Source organism: Vombatus ursinus, unplaced genomic scaffold, assembly GCF_900497805.2.
Source record: "Vombatus ursinus unplaced genomic scaffold, bare-nosed wombat genome assembly UNPS02009132.1, whole genome shotgun sequence".
Taxonomy (NCBI): domain Eukaryota; kingdom Metazoa; phylum Chordata; class Mammalia; order Diprotodontia; family Vombatidae; genus Vombatus; species Vombatus ursinus.
In genome coordinates, this window is record NW_020948910.1 from 5,424,852 (window position 1) to 5,450,996 (window position 26,145).

General features: G+C 34.5%; 1 protein-coding gene across 7 annotated transcripts in view; it reads left to right on the forward strand.

The window, feature by feature from the left end:
- HIVEP2 (human immunodeficiency virus type I enhancer binding protein 2) overlaps window positions 1-26,145 on the forward strand; it is a 286,897-nt gene that overhangs the window by 226,718 nt on the left and 34,034 nt on the right. For all 7 annotated transcript variants that reach the window (XM_027850627.1, XM_027850633.1, XM_027850630.1 and 4 more), the window contains one exon: window positions 23,266-23,310. The gene's annotated coding sequence lies outside the window, so the exon portion shown is untranslated. The remainder of the gene's footprint in view (window positions 1-23,265; window positions 23,311-26,145) is intronic.

Sequence of the window (26,145 nt, forward strand, 5' to 3'; positions counted from 1 at the left end):
TCCATCCATCCATCCACATAGAAAAAAAAAACAAATGAATAAATAATTATATCTTATGTCAAGACTATTATATTTAGTTATATGAATAACTTATTAAGCTCACCCTTTAGTACATATATTTGAGACAGACACTTCAAATAGATGAATACCTGGGCACAACGTTGAACAGGAAAAGAATAGGTTAGATCACCTTTGGGAAATTGACAGTTCTTTTAATGACCCTAAATTTTCTCCTTATACGTGAGCCTAATTTTTAAAATGTCTAATCCTAGCATTACCTATTTTAATATGTATTTTATAAAGTTGTAAATCCATTAACTTCAGTTTTGCTCTAGAAGCTGTTTCTGTCAAATAAAATGAACTGAAAACAATATGAGCACATCCAATTAATACAAACTCTTATGTGATGTGTTCATGTGTGTTCTATTTCTTATTTAATATATTTTTCTCTAGAAAGAAGATGGAATTGAAAAACCCTAAAAAATTGTCCATACAAGTTATGAGACAAAGACATTACATAAAGTCCATTACAGGCTTGTATCTTAAATTGATTTTCTTCCTGTTCTAACCACTTTATTCACCAACCACTTGGTGGATAAAGAATTTTGTTGTTTGGTTAGAAAAGGAGGACATAGTTTAGGTGAAGGCAAAATAATTGTATTTTTTGTTTTTTAAACATGAGCTTTGTATTTTCTTTAATAAATAAATGCTATGGTAGTTTGATGTGTACAAGATTTTATCAGTATACTCAGGTCATGACCCCTCCATACTTTATTCTGGGGAATGCCTATGTATGTTTGCCTGTGGATCCTCTGGATAGGATCTATCCAACACATCGCCATCCTGTCTTCTGTTCTTTTAAAATCTCTGAAATTCCAGTTACTCCTTAGGCTTTACATTGGTCACCTCTATTTTTTGCTCTAAGATAGTTCTCTCTGGGTGACTGTCCCATGTCATTTTTCACATGCAGATCAGTGAAGACACTGTAGTATGTTTGCACCATCATGGATATCTCCTTTGCCCTTTGGGTTATTTGTAATTTAAGTTCTTCTAATAAGGTGTCTTATGATTTGTAGCCATATAGGCTCATAAAGAAAATAAGAATTTTAAATCATTGAGCTTTTTCCATGTCAAGCAATTTGAGACTATTGAAACCACTCTCCAATTTCCCAAGTACAATTCAGACCAGTCTTCTTTTCCTACTTAGTACCATGGTCAAGTCATTTTATTTGTCCAAGATATAGATATTGATCAAAATCCTGTAACTGCTCTTTACCAAACTCCAGGACATTCCCCTTACTTCCTCCATGAGTTTAGTGCCTAGCACACAGTCTTGCTCTCTTTCTCAACTCCTATACTCATACCAGGGGACTTCAGTATACATATTAATGCTCCCTTAAATGCTCTAATACCACAGTTCCCCAACTTTTTCATTTTCCATGACCTATATTCTACCTCAGGTATACCCAAAGACAGTAACTCTCTTGCAATCATGCACAAATGTGCCACTTCCACATTCATGAACCCTCAAATTCCCTTCTGTGATCACAATCTATTGTTCTTCAACCTCTCCCTCTGCCTGGCAACCAAAAACCCTGCTCTTATGCCCTCAACACAACTAAGGATGCCCACAATGCATGCATAGACCAGTCCTGTAAAGATTTATGGAAATGAGAAAGGAGCGGTGTGAATTGGTACTTGCTAATGTATTCTTATGTCCCCCCACCCTTTTTTTACCATTTGGCAAAAGCATCTCCCTTGATCTTTTCACTCTTCTAAAATCTTTTGCTCTGAGATATCTTGCGTGTCGGATAGACAGCACTCTTTATCTTCAACATATATTCTCTGTGGTCAGAATGTTATTGTTGTATGTTCTTAGAAACCTTAATTGCACTGCGAGCACCCAAAGAATGTCTCTAATTGTTGATGTCATTATAAATATCATTTCATATCACTAATTCTCATATACTAGTTCTCCTGCCCTTGAACAAAACTAAGCTAAAGGTTAGTTCCTGACATGGAAACAGTTAAGGCAAAGCAAGGAGAGTGCTTTTTTTTTCTTTTTTTTTTTAAATAAAGTTTTATTTTCTGTCTGATCGAGTGATGATCATTCTACTGGTACTTGAAAAGCAAGACTTAGTACTAAGACCAATGTGCATAAGCCACAATTTCATTTCATTTTGGACTTAATCAGCATGTGTGTATAGATTGTTTTCTTCAATGAAAACATCAACTTGCAATTGCTAAAATAGTTTATATCCGTGAATAAAAAGGGGAAAAAAGGCTTGATAGATTTTAGTAGGAGTTTCTTCTTTATTGAGGCCTTGGGGGTGGGGGTGGGAGTTTGACTTGAGAACAGCAAATTGCATTAACTGTCAACCAGTTACATTGATTTACATTGTTAATGATTTTTGAGTAGTTACTAAGTTAACATTCATTGAGCCCTTTCTGTGAACTAGAAATATAGAAATAAATAGAAACTGTTAACAAAAAAAGAATACTGGTTCTGGAGTCAGAAAGCCAAGGTTAAAATCTCTCCTCTTATCCTTACTCCCTGTGTGACAATGATCAAGTAATTTAGCTTCCCGGAGCCTCAATTTCCTCACCTGTAAAATGGAGTCAAATGAGACAGCATCTTCTCTAGCTCATTTTACAGATCAGGAACTGAATTAAACAGGATTAAGTGACTTGCCCAGGGTCACACAGCTAGTAAGTGTCTGAGGCCAGATTTAAACTCAGGTCCTCATGACTCCACAGCCAGAGCTCTGTCTACCATACCACCTAGCTGCCCCAGAATAAAACATTTTTAATGATAAACTGTCATATTTTTAATGGTAAACTATCTTTTAAGCTAGAGCTTTGTAAATTAAAAAGAAGCATGATATAGGAGGACTATGTTTTCTCAAGAGACTTTATTACTTTCCTGGGTCTGCTTCTAAGTCTATAAAGTTGGGGGGGGAGTGAGCCATTTAACTTTTTGAACCTCATTTTCCCCACCTGTAAATGGGAGTGAAAATATCTGCCCTTTCATGTTATAGATTTGATGATGTAATGGTCAAAAGAAATTTGTGTGTCTGTATATATGTGTCTATTCACATATGCATTTATATACATACACATGAAAATATATATTTCATGTATGTGAAATACTTTACAAAATATAAAGAGTTGTAAAAATATTAGATGCCATTAGAAGGCTTTTCCTTGTGGTATGGTTAATGCATGCTACAGGAGGCACTTAAATGATAAAGTCTGAATGATACTGTTTTTTCTTGGATTATCTAGTCCAAAGAATGATGCCCTTAGGTGTGTTACTCGTGAAAACTAAGCTAATGCACCCAGACTTCCATGAAAACAAGATGTGGCCTCCGTGCCAAGGCACAAAATGAATTCAGGATAAATCCAATGAGAATCAGATGGTGGACCTAAAAGAAATTTAATTTGCTTTGCATATCCTCTCTGAATTCTTTCTATTTGTTTTACTAGAAATCTATAACTAAAGAAAATTCTGAGTATCATTACTTCAGGCAAATATCCAAGATCTTTTATTGTGGTGGTATGAGAAGTGGGGCATAGAAAAATGCTCATGGGAATGACACTGATAAATACAGGGCCAGCCAGAATTGAAGGATCAAAAGTAAACTTTGCAGGCCCATTGATTTTAATAAATAATTTTCAAGATTATAGCAAAAATATTGATTATTTGCTTATTTTCTTTACTACTAATTTCTCTAGGTTCATGAGAGATTCATCTAGGGGATCATTATCAGTTAGATTGTATAGAATATTTGTGTTTGTGTGGTAAATTGACCCAAAATACCCATTTTAGCTAGATGGCATAGTGGTTGAAGACCTGAGTTCAGATCTGTCCTCTTACATTTACTAGCTGTGTGATTCTGGGCAAATCACTTAATCCTCCCTATACAGTTTCTTGAACTATAAAATGGGGATCATAATAGCACCTTTCTCCTATGGATTGTTGTGGGAATCAAATGAGACAGTATTTGTAAAGTGCATAGCACTGCGCATGACACATAGTAGGTACTTAAGAAATGCTTGTTCCCTTCCTCCCTACTCTCTTTTCACTCTTACCATCTCTTTCCTGGATTATTGCAATTATTGCAGTTTTAGAATTTAGTTAATTTTGATTCAGATCCAGATGATTTTATTTCAAACACTCTGAATCGTAAGCTTTATTTGGAATGCACAGGTCAATTTATACCATACATATTTGATTAATTTCCATAATGCCTATCAACATATTATTGAAAATGTTTTTCAAGGTCATCAAAATCACGCAAATGTGTGGCTTAAACTTTTAAAAATTCTTCAGGAAATAGAAGTTCACACCATTAAGGTTAATTTTTGGTTTGAAATTTGAAATATATTCCTATCAAATAGGCTCAAAATTTACAGAATAAAAGTTTTCTGTCTCTAGTGTTTAGACAATGATATATGCTCAACAGATATGAATTGCTCATCTAACCCTTTTAAAATATTACACAGCACTTGTATGTAGCCTATGCCAATTTAACTTATCTGTGTCCAAGAGAATGTCAAACACAGTTACCATGTCTGCTGCTGAGCTTTGGCAGTCATTGGAAATTCAACCACAGTCTTAAAGATAATATAATTTGACAACATCATTTCCACTCTTATGCAGTCCTCTAGAGAAAAACACTCCCCCCCACACACAAATATGCATCACACACAAGCCTTTGTCTCCAATGTTGTTTTTTTCAAGGAAAGGTATAGTTTTATGTGGTGATGTTCATAAAATCCATTATTTTCCAAGAGTCATTGTAGGTATGAGGTTAAGGGAAGTAACATTCAGAGAATTTGCATGTTATCTATTATATACCACAAATAGATACCGATGACTTCGTTTATACAGGCATTCTTTCCAAACACTGTTAAGAGATAAACACATTTGATCCAGAGAATGTATTACCATGGTGGCCTCATGTGTGTGTGTGTGTATGTATTTGTGAGTGTACATATATATGTATACACACATACACAATGTATGTACATATGTGTATATACACATATCTGCCTTTTGTTAATAGTTTCCATTTCCATCATATATTTAAGTAGAGCAATTAAATTTTAAAAAATCAATTTTTTGTGCCTTTTAACAACATTAAATAAACACAGAATAGATATACACTTAAAACTCTGGCATGTAATCATAGTTTCTGATTATAAATGACTAAGATAGTGAAAAATTGATATTACGACTGTCAGAGATACTATTGAGAATAGCTCTTCAAAACAAGCCAAGAGATATTTATTAAGTGACTCAAGACTGAAGTTCACAGTGCCATAATATGATCTTCTGTTACATGAGAACTTCAAACTGAGGTCGTTTTCAATGTCTTTTTTCCTTTTGCCTTCTCCTCACAGACCCCAGCCTCTCCATCCCATTGTTTTCATTTCTAGATAAACAATATGTCTGCAAGGTGAGCAAATATTCAGGGGTGTTAAAATACAAGGATGAGATTCACTTGTTACTTAGGTGATGTTAATAATGATAAAAACTAGCCCACTTTGGTTAGAAAGTAGTGTTAAGAAAAAAAGTCACACATTTGATCCCCAGGTGAACTAGTTATCTTTTAAAAGAGCAGTCTTTCCTGTCTACTCTAAGTTTTTTAAAGCCTTATATATCTGAGGACCATAGAATTTAGAGGTACAAGGGACCTTAGAGATCATCTAATTTATCTCCTTATTTTACACATGAAGAACCTGAAGCCCAGAGAGGTAAAGTTACTTGGTTAAGGTGACACAGGAAGTAGTGGTATACCTGGAATATAAACTCAAGTCCTCTACTTCCAAATCAAATGGTCTTTACTGTATTTATGCTGTCTAGTATTTTCTCTAGTCATTTCTTCTTTCCTTCAAGTAGAATGTAAGTTTCTAGAGGGTATGAGTCATGTCTTACTCTTCTCCTATTACAATACTGAATCCATTATGGATGTTCATCAAACACACAATGACTTATTGATTTAAACTATGGATTACACTATACTTCTAGTTCTCAGATAGTTCCCTCCCAAATGCTGTTGGACTAGCAAACAGGACTATTGGAAAAACAATTCTAAGTATAAATCCTATTGAACTAGATATATGAAGGATAGGGCTGTTACCTTCCCTCCCTTTATTCTTTTTCCCTGCTGAAAACACTGATGCCAGGAAATGTTATTGAATCCTCGCAGGTTAGATCAAGATGAATTGGACCTCATCTGAGTCTAATAATATGAAAAAAATCATTTTTATGTTATTCCATTGATTGTTTTTTTGGTGACGGGGGGTCTTTGTTTAGGAAGAATCCAGAAATGATTTTTGTTGTTGTTGTTCACATCCAGGGATTACTTAAGGCATTCATGTGAAATTCAGTGTGTATTTTTTCTGTGTGTTGATAGCATTTGGCCTGAATTTTGAAGATGCAGAAGGGGAAAGAATCCCTCTTAAGAGTTGAGTTTGCCTCTAGGCAAGGTCACCCTGTTTATTTTATGCATATTCATATGCTGGGGTGTTTACAATTCATTCATTCTTTCTTTTTTTTTTTTCTACTCACGTAATCCAAAGTTAACGTTGTCCTTTCTCTATTTTAGACTTGGCACAGCAAAGAGTAAGAGGAACTTGGGAGGAGGGATCATGATATTATTTATGCACTCTGGTATCAGGGTCTGAGTAAGATCAACACCAGAAACCTGAGCACTGTCAAATATGAAGCCTGAAGTCACAATGTATTGTCATTACTACAGTCATGTATCATGTTTCTCACTAGAGGATAGAAGTGAAATGGGCCTGCTTGGAAGTTTGTCTTGATTCTTCCAAATATTCTTGTAGAGTACCCTACTTTTAAAGAATTAATAACCTGGATATTTTGGCATGAAGTAGGTATTTGTCTGGTTTAGTAGCATGGTGTTTAATGGAAAGAGGAAGTATTGAGAAAAGGAAAGAGAGGGAGGATATGTAGTAAGAAGAGGAAAATAAGATTTTAATAATACAAGACACCTAATTGATCCTGCCCTTTAGCAAAACAATGTAGGAATACGTCAGTCTGCAGGACAAACAGTGCCTGGGGCAATGTGATTACCATATCTGAACAGGTCTTCTTTGTGAAAATTTGGTACTATGAGCCAAGTGGCTTACCAGCAGCAACTGTCACTAAAACATTAATCCTTATCTTTGGGAAGATAGTCTATGGACTGCCCTTCATGTGTTTGCTTTGGAAAGTTTATCATTGTAATCAGGTTGTAATAAAAAAAAAAAAGCACCAGATAGGTGGGAAATGAGTTGTTAATTATTTCTCTGTGGTTTTGGTTTTAAACAATGCATTGTTGGTGAAAATGGATTTATGAACATAATATATTATAGATCTAAACTGGGCATTATAAAAACTGGACATTTTGCTAGTATTCTTTAGGGAACTTAATATTTTTTTTTAATTGTGGAATTTTTACATAAATGTAGAAAAGTAGTCCATAAGGGCATTTGCTTTATTTGACATTATTTTTGTTTCTTTTTGACCATTAAACTAGGAAATCAGATCATTTTTTGTTCCATTTTTAACTCTAGAACTCAGTGAATGGTTATCTTTGCTTATTTCTCCTTGAATTGCATTATTTTACATTTAATTGAGAAGTAGATATAAAATAACTTTGGGCTTGACTTAGCATACTCTTCATTCATTGTGATATAACTTTGAGTAAATTAATATTGTGTTATTATTGAGAAGGAAAGGAAAGCGCCATGGCAGAAGCAAAGATGATTAAGACACAATCTCTGTGTTTTAGGACCATTAACTGTCATATGGCATGGCAGAGAGTTAAGACATAAAGTTCCTATGTATTTATTATAGAGGTATATAAAATGACCAAGATATGAGGCAGAATACAAATGTTTTAAGAGAGACATACAACCAAAATCCTATGGAGGTTCAGAGGAAGAATCACATGTAAAGTGAAAGATAGGATATATGTCCATGGGGTATCATCCCCTTTTATAGAGGAAGAAGTAGGTTGGTGAAGTAACTTGCTCATGGTCACACAACTAGTTAGGATAAGAGACAGAATTCATACTTGAGTGTCCTGACTCCAAATCAAAAATTCTTTTTACTGTATCATATTGCCTTCCCATCAGCACTGAGCTTCATTTAGGAGATGATATTTAATCTGGGCCTTGAAGTATGGATAGAATTTTTACCATTCCACTCAGGGAGGACTGGCTTCAAAAACTGTCAAAATTATATTAGTTTCAGTTAACCAGAAGATATAATTGAGGTAATATTCCTGAAACATCAGTTAGTTAAGGTTTTATTATGCTAAATTCAATGATAATAAATTTTGAATACTTAAGTTTTGAATAAATTTTGAAATACTTAACTTTGAATAATTAAAAAGATGAGACTGTTTTATGCCCTTATTTCAGGTGCCACATTTTGTATTTAAGCAGTCACACCCCCTTATATACTTTCACTAATTTACGTAATACCCTACACACAATGTTTCAACTGTCTTAGTAAAATTTTCATTTACACCCAAATCAAAGTAACCTAGACTAGATTTTGAAGTTCTTGAACAGGTGGATCATAGCAAGGGGAAGATTATAGGAATTAGCCAGAGGAATAGATGGAGAGGAGATACTTTCACAATTCCCTTAATACTTAGTCCCAGGTAAGTTGATCTGTGAATAGACCTACTTGAGGGTGATGCTTAAGGCCCATGTGACAACACTGGTTTCCTTGAGTTATATAGACCCATCTTTCTCCTTGTTGCTGATTGAGTTACTGATAGCCGGGCTGGCAGAATTCTGGAGGGACTAATTATGCCTTTGTCAGGTAAAATAGCAAAGTTGACAATTTATCTTTGGTTAAGTGACATGTCAATGGTATTTGGCAACTATTTATCAGAAATGGGACTTAAACCTATTTTGTTGACCCTGAGGCTGGTGCTCTGTTTTTTGTATGAAAATTCTCAAAGAATTTAATAAGAATATTAATTCACTTATGCTATTTTGTGTTTAGACATCTTTTCCCATAAGCTAGGTTTAACAAATCCTAATCCAAAAAATGGGACAGAGCTAGGTGATCTCTAAAGTATCTTCCTTTTCTAACATTCTATGATTTTTTCCTGTATCCTGCTGTCAGATCCCTCTTCTGAATTTTCTATAGTCTTAATGATTCCAGCTATATGTTTTCAAGTGAAATACTGTTGTTTTTTTCAGGAATGTTGCTTTGGAGTTCAAGTGTACTTAGGGGTTCTTATCTGTTAGCCTGCCCTATTCCTGATGTGTTGTACATTTATTTAACCTCAACCCAGAATGAATAATGGGAGGTGCTTACATGTGTCTGAGAGGAATGCACAATGAAACATTAACCTCATGTAGAAGTCAGCCATCAGAGTAATAACATTAAGGAAAACCATAACTTTCCTACTAAAATAATTTAGAATCATAGAAAATTGAAATAACAAAGGACACTTCCAGCAATGCACATTTTTAAACAATTGCAGAGAAATAAGGAAGAATACATAATTTAGTGTGACCTTGTTTAAGTTAGTTTTTATGAGGTATAAGTATCAAAAAAGTATTATGTAATGCCAAGATATTTTTTTTAAATCACTAGGAAAGAAACTGTGGTGCACAAAATTTTTTCAGTTCTTGAAAGTTAACTTGTTGTAAGTAGAAGATACTTCACTACTTCAAGGATTTAAAAAAAAGATATCCGTGTTGGTATTCCCTCTGCCAGTGAAAATAATTCATCCCATGCTTCAGGAGAATAATCTTCATGAGTTGTTATTGCCAAAATAAGTCATTTCCTTTTGACTAGCCTTCTGATGATGAACCTTTGTAAACTTAATGAGTCTACTCTAGCCCAAAGACCAGACTCAGTCAGGATCTTGTATTGCCAGACTCAGGGACATGCTGAAAAACATTTAGCAACTAGCTATCTGGAAAAAAAAATACATGAAATGCGCCTTGAAATTTAATCCGTATATTAACATTTTCTCCATCACTTTCTTAAGTCTGGACAATCAACAAAACAATAAATCCAAATCCTGATTTGTAGCATTTGCTACAAATTTCTGAGATGTAAATCTCAGACTTCTGAGATGTAAAACTCACACTGAAAATTTAAGTCATTTTTCAGGAACTGGTTTGACCTGGCTCCAATGCACCCCTGCACCCAGACCCATCCGTACTTGACACTTTTCTATCTTTGTGGCCAGTTGTTCAGTCAGCTATCATTTATTAAGGCTGGCATTGTACTAAGCACTTGGCATACAAAGAAAGGCAAAAATCCCAGCCCTAGCTATTAAGGAACTCCATCAAATATGAAAAACAATACAAAAAACAACTATGTATAAATGACATGAATAGGATAAATTGCTAATAATCAATCTAGGGAAGGCAGTAGCATTAAGGAGGACTCAAGAGAGCCTTTCTCATTGAAGACAGAATTTTAGTGGGGACTTGAAGGAAGCCAGGAAAGTAAGGAGGTAAAGATGAGGAGGGGAGAATTATAGGCATTGGGAACAAATAATGAAAATACCCAGAGTCTGGAGGAATGTCTTGGGTGAGGACCAGGAAGGAGACCAGTCTGTGGGACCTGCTGGACCTTGTGCTATGCTAGTGAGAATGTAGGGTCACCATGCCATAATGAGCCACCAGAGTAAGACATTAGTAGAGGAATTAGGAGATTTGAAAACAACATGAAACTGTCTGTTTTGTGATCCTATAATTAGGTTGGACAATGGATTTTTTGGGGATAAAGTTGTCAGTGTGTTTTTAACTTTCCTATAAAACAATGCTAGATAATTTTAATCTCATAATTTGATATTTAATTTAAGTAATTTAGGAAACTTGTCTAATACTTAATAATACTTTGTCTTGATTTATTGTTGGTGTTAACTATGGCTTCACTGCATGATGATTACTTATAAATACTAACCATCTGAATGCAAATTTAAAGAAATAAAAGGTGTTTCCTCTTTGTTCCACTCCTTTGTTAGTTCAAATGGTATTTTAAGTGAACTGTTGTTTTATGTGGAACATTAGCACATGTGCTGCCATTTTGCACACCCATAGGCTGTTTATGGAAAAAGGTTTCTTTTCTCATGAGTGGAAAAAGTAAAGTTCATAAATTCACTTAAGCATTAGTACAGAAAATATTTTTCTCAGAGATGATTATCTCCATGTCTTTATTTTTGTATGCTGCCTAAAGAAGGTAATAATGAATTTTAGAATCCCTTTTATATTCCATTTTGCAAACTGAAGGGCTGTAGCAAAATGGTTGAAATCCATATCAAGTTGAGGATTTTTATAATAGTCCTTTTTACTTTAGAAATCCTTAAGGGTCAGCTAGGTGGCATAGTGGATAGAGCACCAGCCCTGAAGTCAGGAGGATCTGAGTTCAAATCCGGCCTCAGACACATAACACTCACTAACTGTGTGACCCTGGGCAAGTCACTTAACCCCATTGCCTAGCCAAAAAAAAAAAAACAAAAACAAAAACAAACAAACTCAAGAAATAAAATAAGCATTTCCATAACATGGTAGAATAGAAAAAAAAAAGATGATTGCACATGAAACTGAAAATCTGTTATGTACAACTTGCTATTCCTTTTGACTATATAATAAAGTTATCATGTAACTTTATTTTCCCTTTTTCTTCCATCCCTCCCAGAGATTGTTATCATTAGACACAAATATGTACATGGATGGATGGATGGATATGTATATATGTAAAATATGTATATATGTAAACATGTATCTGTATATGTGTATATATACATACTTCTCTTTATTAGTTCTCTCTCTGGATGCAGATCATGTCTTCCTTCATAGGTCCTTTGTAGTTAATTTGGCTATTTCTAACAGTCAAAATGACTTTGTAGTTAATTTGGCTATTTCTAATAGTCAAAATGACTTAGTCACTCAGAGTTGTTCTTAAAACAATATTGCTATTACTGTATACAATGTTCTCTTGGTTCTACTCATTTTGTTCTTCATTATTTTGTGTAAGCCTATCCATGTTTTTCTAAAATCAAGTTCATCATTTCTTATAGCATAGTAGTACTCCATCACAATCATATATCACAACTTATTCAGCCATTCCCTAATTGACAGGCATCTCCATGATTTCCAGTTCTTTGCCATCACAAAGACAGCTGCTATAACTATTTGAGAACATAGAAGTTCTTTTCCTTTTTCCCTCATTATCTTTGGAAACAGACCTAGTAGTGGTATTGCTGGTTCAAAGGGTAATAGAAGTCATGATTTATTTAGAAGCTGAAAATTCCTCACCCTTCCTCATGGTGTAAATTGGTATCTCAGGGATATGTTTGAAAGTTAATATGATCTTGTGAAAAAAAAATTGGACATGGAATTTGAATTGAATTAGGTTGCTAAGAAGGTGTGTATATGCATAGATACATATACACATATATATGCATATCTATATACATATACATACATAGCATATGATCCTAGCTAATTATAGAACTTACGTTTTTCACTTTTATTGAAGTTATATTGATATAGTTTGTTTTTTCATTACATTTACTTATTACTCCCACTCTGTGAGAGGTCTCTTGTAACAATGTATCAATTAAGTAAAACTAACAATATAATGACCTTGTCTGAAAGTGCATGCAACATTCTACATCTGTAGCATTCCCCCCTTACTTCTCTATTTAAAAAAAATATTGAGTGGCAGTTAGGTGGTGCTGTGGATAGAGCATCGGTCCTGAAGTCAGGAGGACCTGAGTTCAAATGCGGCCTCAGACCAAATACTTGACATGTACTAGCTGTGTGACCCTGGGCAAGTCACTTAACCCCAATTGCCTAAAAAAAACAAAAACAAAACAAAAAAAAAAACAAAAAAAAATTGAGTCTATTTTTTCTCTCTTCCTGTCTCCCCACCCCATTGAAAAAAGACAAAAGGAAAACAAATTCCTTATAACAAATATACATAGTCAAGCAAAACAAATTCTTTCATTGATTACATTCAAAAATAAATTTGTCTAATTCTGCACCCTAAATCTATCACCTTTCTGTCCAGAGGTGGAAAGTATGTTTCATCATTGGTCTTCTACATTTGGGTTTTTAAGACACCTCTACCTTCAGTATCTTGGAACCTTGATTTCCCTGGTTTGCATCAGTCTTGTGATTATAGGAAGAGAAGAGCTTGTCAGGTGTCATTTTGAAGCTCTGCAAATGGTTGATTTAAGGCATGAAGAACAAAGCTGATTTTTTTTTCAAAGACAAGTATTCTCTTAATAATTTGCCCTTTGCAGCAGCAACACCTTATCTGACTACCCACGTTCATCTGGCTGCTGACGCTGTACATGCTTCATTTGCACAAGCTATTTTTACACCTTTTGTGTCTTTTGAGGAATCAAGTGGGCATGCTAGCTTGTAATGATTCACATCTCAAAGTGAACAGGGTGTCCTGAGATGTTGCTACAGTGATATACAGAAGAGAAGAAAAAAATTTTTTAGAGAAAACTAATTAATTCTTGCAGGCATTTTGAATGTTCAGATGAAGTAGCATTGATAGCATGGTCTCATTATCATGTATTCTCTGCTTTTGGTTGACAACAAGCCTTTATGGTTTGCATTAATAACTTATCTGCACCAATTGACAATGTTGTTTAAAGATAATAAATCAACCAGTTTGTGGTAGATTTGTGTGTTTTCTTAGCCCCTTAAAACTTAAAGAAAAGTGGCCTTAAGAAGAGTGATTGATGAGTCCATTTTAAACCAGCCTTTAATTGAATTCTTCAGATCATATTTGAATGAAAGATTGTGTTAATTCAGTGTTAGGTCCTTTATCCATTTTTTTCATAGGTATCATATTACTACTTCATCCTAATTAGTATTTCTCCTTTAGAAACTACTTCTAGTCCTAAATAGTAACGTAGACTGGAAAGAGTTAGCAGGACTTGAAATAAGGTAGATCCTTCTGAGACCTCATCTAGAAAGCTTTAGTATTCGAAACTTGAAAGGGCCTCATTAGAAGCTGATCCTTTCCATAAAGATTTTCCTTGTTATAAACTACTAGAACAATATTATATGCTCCAGATTTAGGTGATAGAATTAATTTCTTATTTGCTACCACTGGTTCTGTCTCTAATTTCCAGGCATCACAAGTATATGTCCATAAAGTTTAAGCCGGATCAAAAAGAGAAAGTTTTTTCTTGAATTGAGGCTCCTTGAGAGATGGAGTTGTCATGCAGAATGGATGCTCTGTGGTGGGAGAAAGGGGAGGGACCAAGTCAATGCTAAGCTTTGTATTTTACCTAATTCCTAGCATAATCCTTTGCATATAGTAGGTATTTAATAAATGTTTATTGAATTGATCTTCCAGGCAAACTCTGCTTGTTCATTGAGGAATAATGAGTCTTAATTAATTCACATTTACCATCTATTTGAATCTAATTTATTTTTTAATGTTCCATACATTTTGCAGGAATCCCTATGGATAAAGTATTACTTTGCCAAAGGCAGAAAGGTATTATTCTATTGTTAATATAAAAGTAGAAGGTTAATAACTGAGAAATATAATTTTACTCTATTTTTTGAAATGTAATTTGACATATAACTCTTTTTTCACTATGATTGTAGCCAGGCTTTCAGAAGAACCTGAAGCATTTTTCCTGCTTCTGCTTTTGTGAATAGAGATGTGACTCCACTTTGGTAGAGAGAATGATGAATGCAATGCTGCATTCCCACCTAAAACTGTTAACAGAATTGGTTCCATGCACTTTGGGGGGAGAAATACATAGTTCCAGATCTTCATGGAGACATATGTGCGGTTCCAGAGAGGCTTTGGGAGAGACACCTGAAGAAAGATCTAGCAAATGATCAGCATTCTCTCTGCCAATCTGGAGTCACATTTCTTTTCATAGACACAGCATTACAAAACACCCCAAACATGGTTAGAACTCCTGTTCCATATACAAATGACTTTGCAGCCAAGCCTGGGAGGAAATCACATGTTTACTGCTTTGGGAAAAAATAACTGAACAGCATTTTTATGAATGACTAATTTTAGGTGCAGAAAGTGAATTTTGATAGCCTTCATTTAGTGGTTAGAGGCAGCACCCTGGAATGGAAACACCATTGGACTCAAAGTTGGAAAACTTGGATTTGTGTCCAGGCTTTGCTACTTTCTAGGTGTGTGACCATAAAGTCATTTCTGCCATAATAGGTATTAAAATAAATCTCTAAGATCTCATCATGAATCTTGCTGATGTTATGAAATGAGGAACAAAATCCATTATGAAAAAAAATCTTTGACCTCTGTGTGCAATAAAGCCATATTTAAGATTATAACTCAAAATTTCTGATAAAACATTAACAAGAATATTCAAAATAGAAAAAGAATGTGCTTCACTCCAAGTAAGTCATAAATGCTCCTCACAAATACACAAATAATTATAGTATTGTTCATTTTGTTACTAATATCACAGAGATGATATCACAACCAAATTTTAACATGCACCTCAATTAGCCAGCTCTTTTCACATTATCTTTACTTCCCTCCAGAAATATCTCATTTTCCCAATGTAATTGTTTGCAGTATAAAGTACTCTCCCGATGCTGGTGGAATGTTCATTTCAAGGAGAAGTATAAGGGAACTTTTACAAAAAAATTAGTAATTTAAGATGAATTTGGCTGTTAGGTAGTTTATTTTTTCCCATCCTGTTAAAATAAGTATATTGCGTGGAACTCTGGCACTGATGAACTTTTTTTCTAGATTTTCCCCCTGTGATTTAAATATGTATACCATAAGTGGTAGTGAGGCAGGTGATAGTTATATATTTTGAGTGGATAATCCTAGGGTAAAGATCACTATTAAAGTAATATTGCTCTCAGATTTCTGTGTTTCCTTAAAATATCTTAACTGATTTGTGACATTTTGTAGATATAGAAAACTATACCTTGCAGAATTTATTTGATACTTAACATAGCAAGATTCATAATTTATCACAACCAACATCTATTAAAAAAAAAACTACAGGGTCATTCCAATTGCCTGTCATTTTTTTATTGTTTAACTTATGAAGACAAAAGAATATACTTTGGCTCTAACAGTCATCTTAAACCATTATTATATAGGGTGTTACCATTTCATGCTCACTTGAATATTTCCACCACTCTGTTTCCTGAGGTATATTTTTTTCCTGCTTGAGACACTATTTTTCTAAAGACTCCCTAGGCTTGTGAAAATTCCCAGATGGACAACAGCTTGAATTAACACAATCTTTCATTCAAATCTAATCCAAAGAAATCCATTAAAAAGAAGTCCTGTTGCTCATTCAGAACGCATTCATCAACCCTTTTCTTATAGCTACTTTTCTCTGAGTCTAAATACCTGTATTAGCAGAAAATAGCTGTAGTTCCTTGTTAAAGCCAGTTCCCACTCTGGAGAGACCTATCTTAAGGTTGATATTCCAAAGAGATTTCTTCACATTCTTTACCAGGTCTTTTTTTTTGTGGGGTAGTTGGGGTTAAGTGACTTGCCCAGAGTCACACAGCTAGGGAGTGTTATTTGTCTGAGGCCACATTTGAACTCAGGTCCTCCTGACTTCAGGGCCGGTGCTTTATGCACTGCACCACCTAGCTGCCCCTTTTACCAGGTCTTTCTGCAGAAATTATTTAACTGGGTTGACAAATAACAGCAATTTGGTGTGAGACCAAGAAATGTGACAAATCACATTTTTAGGTAATAACCACTTTTCCCCCCCTTTTGACTCTTGGAGAGTCTATATCATTTTCTAACTTAACGAATGCTTGTCATGATAGAAAGGAAACACTTTCAACTCCTTGAGTCTGATGACAATGGAAATAGAGGCAAAAATATACTATCTTATCACACATGCTCCTGGGACAGTTGCAGTAGGCATGATAATAGTTACTTTTGCCTATTTAAATATGTGCCCTAAACTTCCCATGGAAATGATTGTAGAGGAAAACAGCTCCCTGGTGTTCTCTAGAACGATGTTTAATTTGCTTACAGTAAAATGGTTTATTCTTTTCATGTCTCTTAAATAAATTAGGAAAAATTTTCAATTTTGAATGTGATCAAAAGTTTCTTTACTTTCTGTTTAATGACAAGTGTCAAAAATTATTTCATTTTTGTTTCTCTCCAAAAAAAGACATTTCAATGAACTAAATAGACTTTCCTCCACTACATACTGAAATGTCTCATCATGCATAGTATAGCAATGCTTGAGTTCTTGAAGATTATCCTAAAATAATACAAACACTGGGAGATCCTACTAAGTTATATAGTCTTTGTGTATGGCCTAATGACAGACTATGTTTGCCATTTTGAACCTCCCTCCTCCCCCTGCCAAGCAAATTTGGCACAGAGGCCCTTCTCCAAAGAGAGATGAATTCTTTTGGCTGAAACAGCCTGTGAAGATCATCTACTAGGGCAATTGAAAGCTGCATTGATGGAGAGAATACTTTAATATTCAACCAATGTAACTAAATATTCTTGAAGTTATGAAGTAAAATTTTCACCTCTATCATTTTGGGTTTTTTTGGTATGAAAATTCCTCTAGTGTTTCATTTCCTTCAAATGTCAATTAATTAGGAAATACATAAACATCACTTTTATAATTTCATATTCATTTAGAAGACATGTAAAATGATCTAAATCTAATTAAATGTGTCTGAGCATAGGACGATGATTAATATAGGACCTTGAAAGAATAGAAAAGAAATAACAAACTTAGCCCAAACTTTTTAGAGAATGGTGTAATTGGTGGTCTGTGCTATCTTTGAGCTCCTAATGCAATCATTAATCAAATGAGATAGTATTTGTAAAGTACCTAGCTCTATGTCTGTCAAATAGTGTATTTAATAAATCCTTATTCTCCTCTCAACAACAGCAACACACACAGCAATAATTACATTGCTGTGAGATGAATATAAAAATGGATTCCAAATAACTCTGTGAAACATATGCAGATTCTTACCCTCCCATCCATTTATACCAATACCATATTTTCAAATAATTCAGTAATAAGCTTAGGAATTTATACTATTTGTTGGAAGGGTTCAGAGATTTATAGCTTCATTATAGCTTTAGAATGCTGAAGTTAAAACAGAATTAGATGAAAAAGAGGAAAATGTGTCTCTAAACCAAGAGGAACCTTAGATAAAACTCTAACAGCATCTTTAAAGATTTTTAAAGTGAATTTTTATTCATTGAGTATAAAGATATGATAACAACGCAGTTGTTTTTCCCACCCCTTGCTTCTTTGCTTGTGGAAGAGTATATGTAATGATAATTGGTATATGATATTGGTAATTCATGAGATGTCCAAGTTTAATTTTTTTATTTTTCAATAAAACAGAACTATAGACTAACATCTAATAAGAACACCTTCCATATATTTAATGACTTGCTAATATTATCTGTTAAAATCCCCCAAAGGGATCACTACTCTTCTCCACCCTCAGAGTACACTTCAAAAGTTCCTAGAGACAAATGAAATGAAAGTTGTTAAATGGGTAGCAGTTCAAATACAGATGCCAAGGATAACATTGAAAAGAATCACCCATAATTTGTTTCAAATTTTGACTGAAAAATTCTGATATTCCCATGCTTAAGAACTCTCTTGAAATGAAATGCACAATCACTCAAAAGAAAGTAAGGTCCTTGAGGGTAGTGACAATTTTATCTTTGTCTTTATGCCCTCAGTTGCCTTGAATATAGGAGACATTTAATGAATTTCTTGAGTTGAATTGAATGTAAAAAGCTTACCGATATAATGTGACAACCTGGTTGTAATTCCTGGTTTAGGAAAGATAAAACTTCACATTCTTCCATAATTATCCTAGTAACATAAAACAGATCTCTTTATCCATTTGCTACTGTTCATATACTAACAGGTCATTTTAAGTAGGTTTGCTTTCATCACTATGAAGAATTGATTCCAGACAGATGTTAGCACATAATTTAAGTTTTTAAAAATATTGTCAAGGATTTGATTTCAAATATTTCCTGTAATGCATTCATTTCAGAAAAGTCAGATGCAGAAAAATTTCCTAGTGTAATATCCCTGAGAGATGAATTCATTACTACTTTAATAACTCAACTTATAAAAAAAATAATGTCATTGCTTGGGTAAAGATACAAGGATGGAATCTAGCCTAAGAAGGGGTGAAAAAAGGTAGATTATTGATTGTGTATTGAAATGGTAAACATAGACCTGAGCTGGTTGATATAACTTTCCTTTTATTTTAAAGTCTTTTCTGTTCCCCTTGCATAATTTTTTTTTTCACTATTCTAGAAACCTGGAAAAATTCTAGGGGAATTGATAGTCTGGATAATTTAATATTCTGCTTGATTTCTGATGATTACATAATTCCTTTCTCCCCCTTAACACTTCATGATGAAAACCTTTTCCTGTGATATTAAATGACAATATATTAAAGAACATTCCATTTTTCACCCTTCATTCACAATACTGCAGTGTCTGTCCCTTTCTTCTTAGTCTCCTTTGGTGGATCAATACCCTTATTTACTTGTCAGCTCTGACTGGGGTTTCCCAAAGATTCTGTCCTAGGCTTTTTTTCTCTTCTCTCTCTATACTCTAACTCTTGTTTGCCTTATTAGCTGCCAGTAGTTTAGCTGTCATCTCTATGCAGATGGTTCCCAGATCTATATATCCAGCTCTAGTCTCTTTCCTGAGCTTCTGCATCACTAATTTCCTGAGCCTCAGTCCTGCATCATCGATTACTTATTAGATGTTTCAAAATAGATGTCCTTGAGACATCTTAAACCAACATAATTTGAACTGAACTCATTATCTTTCCTTTTGAACTTCTGCCTCATTTCCAAACTTCCCTATTTCTATCAAAGGTACCACTATCCTTCCGTCCTTTGAGGTGTGTCACCTTGGCATTATCTTGAACTCCTTATCCTCCTTTATCCCATGTATCAAATCAGTTGCTAAATCTTTCTATTTTTACCTTCATAATATCTCTTACATCCAACCTTTTCTTTCAGATCACATAGTTATCACCTTAGTTCAGGCCTTCATGGTCTCTTATTCACATTATTGCAACAGATCCCTGATTAGTCTCCATGCCTCAAGTCTTTCCTCATTCCAGTCTGTCCTTCACATTGCTGCCAAAGTAATTTTCCTTGAGTATAGATTTGACCATATGATTCCCGTACTTAGGTAACTCAAGTGACTTCCTCTCGCTTCTAGGATCAAATATATACTCATCTCCTTAACTTTTAAATCACTGCACAACTGTACCCCACACAATCTTTCCAGACTCATTGACTGTTATTTTCCCTTTTGCACTCTACAATCCAGCCAAACTGGATCTGTGCTTTTCCCTGTTCATCACATGTGAGACTCCACCATGCCTTTGAACTGTATTTCCCACATGCCTCGAATGCACATTCTCCTTATCTCTACTTCTCTTCCTTTAAGGCACAGGTCAGATGCCATCTTCTACATGAAATCTTTCCTGTTCCCTTCAACTATTAGCACCCTCCCCCTCATACTATTATGTATTTAAATATATTTGTATTTATTCACTTTGGATTTATGATCTGTGTATATGTGTATGTGTATACATTTGTTGTGTTCCCTCCCCTATTAGAATGTAAAGAGTAAGAATGATTTAATTTTTTTTTGTTCCTGTATCTCAAGCACCTAGGATAATGCCTGGTACATAGTAAGCACTTAGTGAATATTTGTTGATTGATTGCAATCTGAATATCAATGTTCATTATGTGGAATTATAGTTATATGTGTAGAAAGTAGGTTGAGTTTATACTGAATTAAGTACAATTGTTCTTTACTGTATCCTAGATATTGTTTTCTTTTAATTTGCCACTCTTCTCCTAAAAGCTAGGTACAACAAAAAAATCCAGTTAATTGAGGTTTCTAGTTAATATATTTTTGGCCAGTTGTGGATTACTAGAGTTGAAAGAAGCTTTAAAGGTTGCTAAGTAACCTAGTAGATAGAGTTCTTGTCTTTAAATAAGAAAGGCTTAAGTTCTCAAATCCTGCTTCAGATACGTACTATCTATGAGATCCTGACAGATCTCTTAACTTCTCAGCCTCAGTTTCCTCATCAGTATAATAGACACAATAATAAAGCACCTATATTAAAGAGTTATTGTGAGCATCAAATAAAATATACATATGTGGATTTTTGTATATATGTGTGTATGTGTGTGTGTGTGTAGCACTTTGCAAACCTTGCAGCATAGATAAATATCGTTATTGTTTTTATTATTAGTAGTTCATCTTCCAATCCAATGTAGAAATTCTTTCTCTAGTACCCATAAAGATGATCATCTAGTCTCTGATTGAACACACTGCATACTGAGGCAGCCCACTGCACTGTTGAATTACTCTAATTGTTAGCAAGCTATGAGCCTAAATCTGTCTACTTGTAACCTCCACTCACTGGTGCTAGGTCTTCCCTCCAGGAGAAGAGTTCTTCAGGAATGGAATTTTTCTTCTCTGTAAAAGTCTGTAAAATATTTGAAGATAGATACCAATCAATCTCTCTTTAGTCTTCTCAAAATTAAACTTGTCCTGTTCCTTCAACTATGATTTCCGGACTCCCTTAATATTCTGGGCACTCATTCCTGGGGAAACGCTGATTTGTTAATGTTCCTCTTAACATTTAACTTCCAAAGCAGAACACAGCACTTCAGATGTGCAGAATGCAGTGGTATTATTCTTTTCCGTGGTCTTGAGCATGGGAGGCAAAGTGGGTAGAATGCTGGACTTCAAGTTAGAAAGATGGGGATCGAATTCCATCTCTGATAGTTACTAGCTGTATGACCATCTGTGTCGTTGTGTCTTTGAGCTTCTGTGTCTTCAACTGTAAAATGAAGATAACAACAACAGCAGCATTATAGAGTTATTGTGTTGCTCAAATGATATTTATATTTCAAATTTTAAGGTCCTATACAAATGCTAATTATTTTTATTATCATCATTTCATGTGACTAAAATTAGGTGCTTTGGACTGTCCTATAAATTACTTTTACTTTCCTAACCCATTGTCCTCACCAAGATGACATTACATTTTTATTTATTTCTTTGTTGGTGTCTATATTTCAAATTAAGGTGGAATAGCAATGAACAATATATATAGAGGTCTCATTTTAGTGATTTTGTTACTCTACTACTAAAAATATTCTAAAATAATGTTGTTCCACGATATTGGATTTTCATATTTAACTTCCATGTGTCAGGTGGTGCCAATATATTTTGTGTCTGTATGATGCCCATATTTTCGTAGAATTTCAGATTTGGAAGAGGCCTAGTAGTCGTTTTTGCTTGTTTCTATTCAATGAACATTTATCAGTTACCTACTATATGCAAATTACTGTACCAGATGCTAACGATAAAAAAAAAAAAAAACTACCAAGACATCAAGGAGCTTATGTTCTATTGTTTGGCATGGCCTTGACCAAACATCTGATGATTGAGTGATGTGTAGAAAGGACTATTTTTGGTGTTGTGAAAACACAAATCCAGTTCCACAATGAGTGGTATACTCTTGTGGAGTACTGAGAAAGACCAAAAAAATTAGAGTGAAAAAAGGAATCAAATGTTATAATTTTGGACATCTAGTTGAAATTCCTGTGTTTCTTGTTTGGCTGCCTTTTGAACTCATTGTGCTCTGCTGTCTTAGTTGAAAGAATCTCCTACTTAGAGGTGGTGTACTTCTTACTGTGAAGATTGGGCATCTTATAATTTTCTCCTCAGAGTACCATGACCTATAGTATCTCTCTTTTACTCTCTAAGCAATTTTTATCATCACAGCAGATTTTTATTTTTGATAAAGGACAACATAGAAAGGAAAGACATCAGACTATTTTCTGCAATAAGATCATTTGGTCTGGCAAGGTGAAGTATTCTGTAGCAGCGTCTTCATTGTCCATCACTACGATTCCTAGGGCAACTATTAGTTTATTTGAATAGCAGTACAAGGTGCGACTGTAATTGTCTAAATCTAAAAAAAATTGACTTTTAAAAGTCATTCTTAGAAATATTTTCTATATGAGGTTTACTTATCTTTGATTATAGAAATTGAGAGGTATATTTTAAAAATAATTTTATGTTGCTTTGAGTGGCTAAAGTTCTGAGTCTGTCAGTGTTGTCCATGTTTACAAATTTAATTACAAAGTTATTATACACTGATGCCATGAATAACATGGATGATATTTCCTAATTGTATTTATTTTGTTCCTAGAAAGCAACAAGACAATCATGCACATTACAACTCTAAAATATGCAGGTAAGATGTTAACTATTTAAAAATGAATCTTTTGTCCCACTTTTAGTTTCTCATAATATCTATAACCCTGCAAGTCCATGGGTAAATTTCCTCAGATTCTCTTTTCTTTTGTTCCAGGAAAAGTAGACTCCCTCCTTTCAAAAAAGCATTTTCAAATTCTTCTATTGTGTATTGTGTTTGCTTGTGTGTGTGTGTGTATGCATACAGTATATGTATGTGTTTGTGTATGTATACCTGTATGCTGATCAATCAATCAATAAGGCATTTATTCAGCAACTATTATGTGTCATGTCCTGTGTTAGGCAATGGGAATACAATAGAAAAGAGACAATTCCTGCCCTCTAGAAGCTTATATTTTACTTGGGGAGAATACAATGTATTAATAGATAATTAAATTCAGATATATATATATATATATATTTATATATATATACACAAATAATTTAAAAGTGGTTTGGGTTGGGAAAACTAACAGTCTGGTCAATCAGGAAGGAAAGTAGCAGTTCTAAGAGTCAGAGGTTTAGGAAACATTGCATTCTAGGCATAGTGGGCAACCTTCATAAATGAATGGAGGCGGTAAATGCAGTGTTGTACTGGGAACAAGTAGAACACTTTGGCTTGGCCATAGAGCACATAAATGGGAGAACAGTGTAGTTAGTCTTGCAATTGTAGCAACATTGTGAAGGGCTTCAAATACCAAACTAAAGGTCTTGTATTTAATTCGAGAGGCAGATCTGCGCTTTGGGAATATCAATTTGTCAGTTGTGTGGATTGGAGAGAAATAGATTCAAGGTAACAAGACTAATTAAGAGGCTAAGTGATGAGGGTCTGAACTGGGGTTACTGTGGTGTGAGTAGAGAGAAAGGGATTGATTGTGAGATAATTTGAGAAAGTAGAATAAAAATTAATAAATGAATAAATGTTTATTGACTGACTAATTGGGTATGGGGAGAATGAGAAGGTACCTTTAAGGTCACAGACCTGGAAAGCTAGAAGAGTGATGTCTTCCTTGGCCAAAATGGAGAAGCTATAAGAAAGGGGTCATTTTGGGTGAAAGACAATGAGTTTTGTTTTGAACATAGTGAATTTGAGATACCAATAAGATATCCAGGTGCAAATAGCTAGCAGCTGATTGAAAATATAAAGATTAGAGCTCAGGCAAGAAATCAAGGCTAGGACATGTAGATATGACTCATGTGCATGCAAGTGACAATTGTACTCACAGTAGCTGTTGAGATTACCAAAAGAATGTAGAAAAAGGAGAGAATTGAGAACAGAGCACTGGGTTATATATCCCTTCACAGTGGTGGGACATAAATAATGATTCTGCAAAGGAGACTGAAGACAGGTAAGAAGAAAACCACCACTGTGCGGTCTAATGAAAACAGAAGGATGTAGTGATCAGCAGTGTCAAAAATTGTAGATAGGTCAAGAGAGATGAATAAAGAAACCATTGATGAGCTTAAAGTGGGAAGTTTCACTTAAATTGTAGGGATAGAAAGCAGATTGAAAGGGCGTAAGAGGTGAGAGATGAGTAAAAAAAATGGAAACAATGAATGTGGACAATTTTGCTGTTGCTTTCTACGCATTTGTCTATGAAAAGGAAGAGAGAGATCGGACAATAGTTTGAGGGGGTGTAAGGGCCAAGTGAAGGTATTTTAAAGACAGAAGAAATATGGATATGTTTGTAGGCAGCAGAGAAAGATTCAGTGTACAAGGAAAGGTTGAAAATAAGAAGAGAGAAGGTTAAACTCCAGAAGAAGAAAAAAGGGGATGTGTACGGGTACATATGCATACACACACACACACACACACACACACACACACACACACACACATATATATACATATACACACACATTTAGACATTTATACATACATACACATAGGTATGTATAGGTAACTAGAGATATGTTGCATTAAACATACAAAGTCCTAAAATCTGTCTAGAAACCATGTAGTAATACATATCTTTGGATTTAGGTCATTTAAAATTTTCTTCTTAAACAAACTAACATCATGATACATTTTCCTTTAGGTCATCTTCTGCTCAAAATAAAGGCAGCATTTCAAGGAAGCTAGGTTTATAACTTTAAATCAAATTTGAACTTAATATATTTTCGAAAGGGACTAGACTTGTGATTTTTTTTTTTGCTTTTTTTTGGTGAGACAATCGAGGGTTAAGTGACTTGCCCAGGGTCACTTAGCCAGTGTCAAGTGTCTGAGGCTGGATTTGAACTCAGGTCCTCCTGACTCCAAGGCTTGAGCTCTATCTACTGTGCCACCTCGCTGCCCCTAGACCTGTGATTTTACTGACATAGGGAATTCCTTGATAAGGGATCTCCCTCTCTGAAAGAGAAAAGGAAGGGAATAAGTATTCATTTAGTACCTACAATGTGCTAGGCACTGTGCTAAATGCTTTACAAATATCTGATTTGATTCTCACAACCCTGGGAGATAGATGTGATTGTGATCCCCATTTTACAGTTGAGGAACTGAGGGAGACAGAAGTTAAATGACTTGCCCACAGTCACACAATTAGTAAGTGACTGAGGCCAGATTTGAACTCATATCTTCTTGACTCTGAGCCCACCAGTCTATTTACTGCACTACCTAGTTGTCTTTATGAATGTAGGTTGGCATCTTTTCTGCAACTTATAATCTCAGAGAATGACTAGAGCTCTTGGAAAAGAAATTACTTTGTACAGGGTCACATAAACAGTATGTGTCACCGTTGGAACTCGAACTCAGGTCTTTCTGGTTCCAAGGTTAGCTTTTTATTCACCATGCCCTGGCTGCTTCTCATATTCTAATATTAAAGTTAATTATTATTAA